Source organism: Gorilla gorilla, chromosome 1, assembly GCF_029281585.2.
Source record: "Gorilla gorilla gorilla isolate KB3781 chromosome 1, NHGRI_mGorGor1-v2.1_pri, whole genome shotgun sequence".
NCBI classification, from domain to species: domain Eukaryota; kingdom Metazoa; phylum Chordata; class Mammalia; order Primates; family Hominidae; genus Gorilla; species Gorilla gorilla.
Genome location: NC_073224.2, coordinates 213,920,515 through 213,930,073, shown reverse-complemented (window position 1 = coordinate 213,930,073; position 9,559 = coordinate 213,920,515). Strand labels below are relative to the sequence as shown.

The following is a 9,559-nucleotide window of genomic DNA, read 5'->3' as shown; positions in this document are numbered from 1 at the left end:
TTCGGGGATGCCTAGAGGCCAAGGCAGGCCTGAATTCCTGCTCTTAATGTTCTCTTCCTGGCTCCCAGCATTGTTATCATCAAGCCTATCAAATGCCTGGTAAAGGGTTGCCAGCCTGCAGAACATGAGCTGATTTGGTGAGCACCAAGTTCTCAGTAGTTTTGGAGAAATTGGATGGGGTTGGAATGGGAGTGGGGGTGGAAACCTTGCCAGCAATATCGTGCCAATCTCTGCTTAAAATTTCTAGGGATACTGCTTAGCCTGACATAGCACTGGTTTTGGGTAAAGGGGCAGGGCAGAGAGGTTGGCAGCAGATGGGGTGCAGCATGTGTAGTAGGGTAGGGTGTTCTTAGGTCCCCAGGGGAGTGTTTTCCTTCCATGATCAGATCCCATTGTAGGCGGCAATGCCTGCTGCGAGCCTAAGAAAATTATACAAACATGGCAGGTAAAGTGGGGTTAGGGGACCCTGGGTGGGGGCAGGAGGGGTGAGGGGCAGTGGGCGAGGCTGGAGGGGAGGGAGGTATAGAGAGGCCTCTGCTGCAATAACTGTGAGCCCTGGCCAGTGATGAAGTCACCATTGTGCAGTCTGAGTTCTGGGAACCAGGTGATGGAGTGTGTTCTAAGAATGGACTGAGGGCCAGGTGCAGTGGCTCATGCCTCTAATCCCAGCACTTTGGGAGGCTGAGGCGGGTGGATCACCTGAGATCAGGAGTTGGAGACCAGCCTGGCCAACGTGCTGAAACCCCATCTCTACTAAAAATACAAAAAAATTAGTCCGGCGTGTTGGCACCTACCTGTAATCCCAGCTACTCGGGAGGCTGAGGCAGGAGAAATCGCTTGAACCCGGGAGGCGGAGCTTGCAGTGAGCCGAGATTGCGCCATTGCACTCTAGCCTGGGCGACAGAGTGAGACTCTGTCTCAAAAATAAATAAATAAATAATAAAAAGAACGAACTGAGGCCAGGCAAAATAAGATAAGAAAAAATAAAATAAAATAAAATCCCTCTGGGATTGCTTGCAGCCTCCACAACAGAAGTTGCAGGCCTTACAGAAGCCCTTCAAGATCTGGATCAATTTCCCTCAGCCAGGCAGATTCACACCCCCTTCACATCCAACGTGACCAACCGGTCCCTCGACACACATGCGCTCAGCCACCTCCACGCATTTCATACCCAACGTGACCAGCTGGTCCCTTGACACATGCGCTCAGCCACCTCCATGCATTTCACACCCAACGTGACCAGCCGGTCCCTAAACACATTTCACACCTAACGTGATCAGCCGGCCCCTAGACACCCATGTGCTCAGCCCCTTTCGTGCATTTGTTTGTGCTGCCCTTCTCCCGTCTGCTTCCTGTCTCCTCCTTCAAACCCAGTGAGATGTCACTTTCTCTGGGATGTCCTCCTTGGCTGATTGCTCTGTGCTCCCAGGTGCTTCTCTAACACTTGTTGGCATCCCCAGGACAGTACACATAACTCTGCAATGAAGTGGCCAGAGTACAGGTCTGCCTCCGCATGTGACCGACCGTGGGCTCCTGGAGGGTGAGGGTACCTTCTTATTCATTTCTGAATAAGGCCTAGCACAGCACCTGACACGGTGGGTATTGGTTAAAAGATGAGGGGCCAGCCCAGGTAACATGGCGACACCGTGTCTCTACAGAAAATTTTTTTTGAAACAGAGTCTCACTCTGTTGTCCAGACTGGAATGCAATGGCCTCCTGGGTTCAAGTGATTCTCCTGCCTCAGCCTCTTGAGTAGCTGGGACTACAGGTATGCACCACCACACCACAGCGGGATAATTTTTGTATTTTTAGTGGAGACAGGGTTTCACCACCTTGGCCACGCTGGTCTCAAACTTCTGACCTCAAGTGATCCGCCCACCTCAGCCTCCCAAGCGCTGGGATTACATGCATGAGCCACAAAGCCCGGCTCTACAAAACTGAAAAAAAAAAAAATTAGCCAGGTGTGGTGGTGCGCGCCTGTAGTCCCAGCTCCTCGGGAAGCTGAGGTGGGAGGATCGCTTGAGCCCAGAAGGTAGAGGCTGCAGTGAGCCATGATTGCTCCATTGCACTCCAGCCTTGGTGACAGAGCAAAAGTCTGCCTCAAAAACAACAACAACAACGACAACAACAAAAGAATGAGGGGCTGAGTAAGAGGTATAAATGCCTTCAAGGTTCAACCAAGTCAGTTAAATTGGCCTAAGACAATAGGGAGCAGGAGGGACAAACTAGACCGTGAATGACTTGTGTGAAGGGATTCAAACTCAATGAAAGAAAATTGGGGAGAGGGTGGCAGCCCGTGCCTCTAATCCTGGCTACTCAAGAGGCTGAGGTGGGAGGATCACTTCAGCCCAGGAGGTCAAGGATGAGTGAGCTATGATCACATCTATGAATAGCTATGGTACTCCAGCCTGGGCAACAGAGTGAGACCCAGCCTCTACATTAAAAAATAATGGGGCTGAGAGCGGTGGCTCACGCCTGTAATCCCAGCATTTTGGGAGGCGAGGTGAGCAGATCACCTGAGGTCAGGAGTTCAAGACCACTCTGACCAACATTGCAAAACCCCATCTCTACTAAAAATACAAAAATTAGCTGGGTGTGGTGGTGAGCGCCTGTAGTCCCAGTTACTCGGGAGGTGGAGGTTGCAGTGAGCCAAGATTGCGCCACTGCACTCCAGCCTGGGCAACAGAGTGAGATTCTGTCTCAAAAAAAAAAAAATAATAATAATAATAATAATAATAATAAAACAAAAAATAATGTTGGCCACATGTGGTGGCTTATACCTGTAATCTCAGCACTTTGGGAGGCCAAGGCGAGTGGATCACCTGAGGTCAGGAGTTCAAGACCAGCCTGGCCAACACGGTGAAACCCCATCTCTACTAAAAATACAAAATCATCTGAGTGTCATGGTCCATGCCTACAATCCCAGCTACTTGGGAGGCTGAGGCAGGAGAATCACTTGAACCCAGGAGGTAGAGGTTGCAGTGAGCCAAGATCGTGCCTCTGCACCCCAGCCTGGGCGACAAGAGTGAAACTCCATCTCAAAATTAATAAATAAATAAAAAAGTCATCAGGCTCCTGCTCTTAGGGTCCTACAGTCAAGATATTATTTTTTTAAAAAAAGAGAAAGAAAATTGGTGGGTGAAACATAGTCTCTGATAAAACAACAATATGCTAGTATTTATTGTATGCTTACTCTTTGTTAAGAAATACAGCTCCGTGGTTCCAAGCGTGGACTCTGGAAACAGGCTGCCGGATTTGAGTCCCGGCTTTCCTGCCTGTTAGCTGTTGACACTTTGGTCATGTCATTTAACCTCTCTAAGCCTCAGTTTCCTCATCTGCAAAATAGAAAGTGTAACAATATCTAACTTAGAGGGTTGTGAGGATTCAAAGAGTGAATAGTAAACAGAAAGCACATAAAATAGTGTCTTGCCCATGGAAAACCTCCAGGAAGTGTTGGCTGTTATTGTTCCTTGATGGTTAGTGTTCATGGAAGGCCTGGCTGAGAAGGTGACCATAAACTGAGCCCTGGACATGGGAAAGGGGCCACCCCTGCTGAGCTCTGGGCGAAGACATTCCAGGCAGAGGGAACAGCAGAGGAAGGCCCCTGAGGCTCTGCTGGGTGTGAGGGCAGGAAGAAGGCAGTGGGGCTGGAGCCCCGAGCAAGAGAGGGCAGAGGCGAGGGCCTGGAGGAGAGGGAGGGGCCAGTGCTTGGCGGGCCTTCTAGGCCGTGGAAAGAAGTCTGGATTTTATTCGAAGTATGATGGAAGGCATGAATATTATTATTATTATTATTGCTTATTATTGTTTAGGTATGGTGAGGCCAGGAGATCAGGAGATGACTACTATTGAAAAGAAGTTTGTGGCAGGGCGCAGTGGCTTGCACCTATAATCCAAGCACTTTGGGAGGCCGACGTGGGCGGATCACGAGGTCAAGAGATTGAGACCATCCTGGCCAACATGGTGAAACTCCGTCTCTACTAAAAATACAAAAATTAGCTGGGCGTGGTGGTGGGCGCCTGTAATCCTACCTATTCAGGAGCCTGAGGTAGGAGAATCACTTGAACCCGGGAGGCGGAGGTTGCAGTGAGCCGAGATCACACCACTGCATTCCAGCCTAGGTGAGACAGAGCCAGACTCTGTCTCAAAAAAAAAAAAAAAAAAAGAAAGAAAGAAAGAAAGAAAAAAAGAAGTGTGTTACACTCACAGATCCCAAAGGGGGCATGCTATGCATGGGAGACACATGAGGAAACACCAGGGTCTGTCAGGTGGCAGAGGGGAGAAAGGGTGGGCAAGAGCCTTTAGTGTGGTTTTGATACCAACCACGGGTTGTTGGGCTGCCAATGCAATAGAAATTGACATGAGGCCAAAAGAGTTTAACCAGACAAGGCTTCATTGGAGCTTATGCTTCAGCATAAGTGAGGCAGCACAAGAGGGCAAGAGAATTCCCTGGCTGACTCTCTGAAAAGAGCTGGCTGGAATTTTTTATTAGGCAAAGCATGGGAAATGATGGTGGGTAGGTTATGCAGGCTGGGCTGGGCAAAGCATGTGAGAGGTAGGAGATGCAGGTCAGCACATCCGGTTGGATGGTTTTCTTGAGTAATGGGCCACCTGGTGGTGGTCTGACCAGCAGCAACAAACCTGTAAATCAGTTACTCTACAACAATATAGAATGGTGACTTTCTTTTTTTATTTTTATTTTTTGAGTCGGAGTCTCGTTCTGTCGCCCCAGGCTGGAGTGCAGTGGCGTGATCTCGGCTCACTGCAAGCTGCGCCTCCCAGGTTCACGCCATTCTCCTGCCTCAGCCTCCCGCGTAGCTGGGACTATAGGCGCCCGCCACCACGCCGGCTAATTTTTTGTATTTTTTTAGTAGAGATGGGGTTTTACCATGTTAGCCAGGATGCTCTCGATCCCCTGACCTCGTGATCCTCCCGCCTCGGCCTCCCAAAGTGCTGGGATTACAGGCGTGAGTCATCGTGCCCGGCAGTGGTGACTTTCTTTGTTTGTTTATCTCATCAAATGAGTCCCACCGTAAGCCTGTGAGGAGGGAATTAGCCTCCTGTGATGCAGTGGCTCAAATCCAGCCTGTTACTCACCGGCTGTGTGGCCTTGGGGCAATCACTTCACCTCTCTGAACCTCATCTGTAAAATCAGGGGAATAGCCATCTGCCCTGGCAGCTTTGTTGTGAGGCTTAAATGAAATTCTGGATCTAAAGAGCCCAGTAGTGCCTGACACACATTCAACTTCTCCCTTGAATTCCCTATTTTACAGAAGAGGAAAATGAGGCTCAGTGAGCTCCCAAATTATAATCCTCTAAATGTAAAAAAAAAAAAAAAAAAAAAAAATACAAATACACAGTAAGCACATGACTGTTGTTTCACTTATTCATGAGGCAACTCTCAGGATGACAGAGCTGGTTCAGAGAACCCACTGATGGGAGTCGAGGAAGCACAGGGAATGCCAGAACGAGATTGCTAGTTAGATTCCAAATTGGGGAATGCTCTATAGTGCATGAACTAGAACCTTTAGGGGTGATCCCTATTGGTCAGAAGTCATTTGTATCACTATTGGACAAAAATCTGTTTTCTATACATTAGCACCATAGTTCTCAGACTTATTAAATGTTTGGGCCAGGCTGGGCGCGGTGGCTGATGCCTGTATTCCCAGCATTTGGGAGGCCGAGGTGGGTGGATCACTTGAGGTCAGGAGTTCAAGACCAGCCTGGCCAATGTGGTGAAACCCCATCTCTACTAAAAATACAAAAATTAGCTGGGTGTAATGGTGGGCACCTGTAATCTCAGCTACTTGGGAGGCCGAGGCAGGAGAATTGCTTGAATCTGGGAGGCAGAGGTTGCAGTGAGCCGAGATCGCGCCATTGCACTCCAGCCTGGGCGACAAGAGCAAAACTCCATCTAAAACAAAAACAAAACAAAACAAAACAAAATGAAAAAAGTTTGTGCCCCAATACATAGAGCGTAAAAAGTCAAACAAGGCCAGGCACAGTGGCTCATGCCTGTAATCCCAACTCTTTGGGAGGGTGAGGCAGGAGTATGGCTTGGGCCCAGGTGTTAGAGACCAGCCTGGGCAACAAAGAATTCATCTCTAAAAAAGAAAAAAAAAATTAGCCAGGTGTGGTGGTGTGGGCCTGTAGTCCTGGCTACTCAGGAGGTTGAGTTGGGAGGATCACTTGAGCCTGGGAGGTCAAGGCTGCAGTGAGCCATGATCGCACAACTGCACTCCAGCCTGGGCGACAGAGTGAGACCCTGTCTCCAAAAAAAAAAAAGGTCAAACAAAGTTACTTCCCTTTAGGGAGTCCTACAACACTTGAGGGCTTGTTACGCAATGCCCCAGTGGGAGGATTAAGGCCACACAGGCTCCTCATTGCTTCACTTCCAAGCTTTACAAAATTTTCCTTAACAAAGTCGTGTTGACAGGATGGGAAATGGACGGATTGACCTTCCAAGCTCTGTCAGGATTACTTCTGAGTAAGAATTTCAAATCTTTTTGCTCTGAAAGCCTAGTTCTGCTACCACTTCAGGTTGATGATAAGAAAATGAAAGGCCGAGGCTGGGTGCGGTGGCTCATGCCTGTAATCCCAGCACTTTGGGAGGCTGAGGTGGGTAGATCACCTGAGGTTGAGAGTTCAAGACCAGCCAGGTCAACATGGCAAAATCCTGTCTCTACTAAAAATACAAAAATTAGCCAGGCATGGTGGTGGTTGCCTGTAATCCCAGCCACTCAGGAGGCTGAGGTGGGAGAATCATTTGAACCTGGGAGGCAGAGGTTGCAGTGAGTGGAGATCGCGCCACTGCACCCCAGCCTGGGCGACACAGCGAGACTTTGTCTCAAAAAAAAAAAAAAAGAAAGAAAGAAAAGAAAAACCCGGGACCAGTTCTGGCGGCTCACATCCGTAGTCCCGGTGTAAGAGGCCGAGGTGAGAGGATCACTTGAGCCCAGGAGTTTGAGGCTGCTGTGAGCTGTGATTGTACCTCTGCGCTCCAGCCTGGGTGACAGAGTAGGACCCAGTTTCTAAAACAAATTTTAAAATGAAAAATAAATTTAAAAAATAAATAAAAAAGAAAATGAAGGCCCAGGAAAAGGGTGTGACTTGTCCAAGATCACATAGCCATGCCTAGAAGAGGAGCAGAGGCTAGAACCTACTTTCTCCAACCCCCATCCCCAGGTCCCCCGGATGGCTTGCCTGGCCCTGTACCCTGTGGGGTCCAGGAACTGCTCTGCATCCTGGCGGGGGTTAGGGGGTGGTCTACAGGGCCAGACTGAAGTGTCTGCTGGAGTTGACTGATACTGCAGAGTCTTGGGATTCACCATGGCTTATAGTTATCTGCACTCAAGCAAGTGAGAGCTGTGACCTCAGAGCCTCTAGAAACCTCCAGCCTCTGCACTTGCTAATTCTGCTGTGAGACACTCAGGCAGCCCAGAGCTGGAGGAACAAACAGCCATAGACAAGAAGCAGCAGATGGGTTTCCACGGTGATCATTTCCTGGAGTCCAAGTATCTTCTTTCTTCCTGAATGGAGGTGGAGATGCAGCAAGAGAAACAGGGAGGGGGAAGCCCAAGTCTTGGTCCCAATCCACCCAGATGGATACCTTGGCGCTCCTTGGGCAAGTCACCTCACCTCCCTGGGTCTGAGGAGGGACAGAAGGATGCCATTTGCTAGGCGCCTGCTCCACACCAGGCGTGGTATGCTGAATGCTGCACACTCACTACCTCATTTCTTTAATCTCCTTCCCAGTAAGCCTTTAGGGAAGGAGCTATTATTAGCATCCCCATTTTACTGACAGGAAACAGAAGCACAGAGAGGTGAAGTAACTTCACAGGAACACACGGCTTGTTAAGAGCACTTGAGCTGTGCTCTTAACCACAGCATTCTATAGCGCTGGGTCCCTTCCTCTGAGGGCCAGGGCCATTCCTTCTGCAGATTTCAGGCCCAGCCTGAAGCGGGAGGGAGGGAAGGAAGGCCAAGCAGGGTGCAGAGAGGAAACACTTCAGGTGAAACATGGTATTGTTAGCCCCCATTTTCTGCCTGGGCATCCTAGCCAATATGACACCTGGTGCTTCAGGCAGGAAGCACCCCCATGCCCAGGCAGCCCCCAGGCAGCTGTGACACCACCACAGCTATGACACACGCTGCAGTGCTCAGAGCTCTGCGATGCCTCCAGAGGCATCTGTGTCCTCAAATTCACATAAAGGCCTGCTTCAATCCTGTCCTGTAAGAAACAAGTCCTCTGCCTCCTCCAGGAAGCCTCCTTCATTGCACCTGAGGCCAGGCCCTCTCCTCCCCCTCAGTGCTGTCCTCTCCTTCCCGCTCTGGCTCATTCCCATCACCCAAAGTGATCATTTCTGTCCCACTGATCAGAGCCCAGGTATAGGATGGAGGCTCCTGGTGGCTTTGTTGAGCACTGAAAAGCCCAACGGAGGCCCCTGGCAGATCCCTGACCTCAGTCCTGCCTGCCAGGATGCCCTGGCCTTCTCTTCCTCCATCCAAGCCCCAGGGCAACCATGTGAATCGCAGGCTAGACAAGCCCAGATTCCAGCTGGCCTGAGAGCCTCCTCCACAGGGATGAAGGTAGGAGAAGGCTTATGTGTGTGCACAAATATGGGCATGGGCAGGAGCCAGCCAGCATCCCCAGGGCTGGGGTGGGGGACACATAGAGCTATTAATAGAATGGGATTAGGTATTCCTCCAAATCCCAAACCAGCTGGGCTTGGCTTCCTAGCTATCTCAACTTTGTCCATCCCTCCATTCCTTCACTCATTCAACAAGTATTTGTTGGATACATATATCTTTAAAAAAATAAATAAATAAAGACAGACTTGCTATGTTGCCTAGGCTGATCTCAAACTCCTGGGCTCAAGAGATCCTCCCGCTGACCTTCCAACCTTAGCCTCCTGAGTAGCTGGGACTACAGGTGCGTGCCATCACGCCTGGCTTATTTATTTATTTATATTTGTTTTATATTTTTAAAGATGGGGTCTTCCTCTTGTTCCCAGGCTAGAATGCAGTGGCACCCATAGCTCATTACAGCCTAAAATTCCTGGGATCAAGCAATCCTCCTACCTCAACCTCCCGAGCAGCTGCGATTACAGGCATGAGCCACCAGCTCCAATTAAAAAAAATTTTTTTTTTTGTAGCGACAAAGACTCGCTATGTTGCCCAGGCTGGTCTCAAACGCTTGGGCTCAAGGGATCCTCCTGCCTAAGCCTCCCAAAATGCTAGGATCACAGGTGTGAACCACTGTGCCCAACCTGGACATTTATTTTATTATTGCTGGGGATAAGAAGGATGTATGAGAACCAGACTTCTGATCTTCTTCCCCAAAACTGTTCCCCTCAGTTTTCCCCATCTCAGTTAATGACAACTCCACCCTGTCTGTGGTGCAGGCCGGACTTCACATCTAATCTATCAGCAAATCTGTCAATTTGCCCTGGCTTAAAATATACCCAGAATCCAACTACTTCTATTCATCCCACCCCTGCCATCCTGGTCCCAGCCACCGCAGTGGCTCACTTGCACTACAGCCTGGCCCAGCAGGGCTCCC

The 9,559-nt window shown here is 49.6% G+C and overlaps 1 non-coding gene across 1 annotated transcript; it reads left to right on the top strand.

Annotated features, from left to right (window-relative positions):
- Positions 1-556: 556 nt before the first annotated feature.
- Positions 557-639, top strand: LOC115932338 (small Cajal body-specific RNA 18). Its single transcript, XR_004068628.1, has one exon.
- The last annotated feature ends 8,920 nt before the right edge of the window (positions 640-9,559 follow it).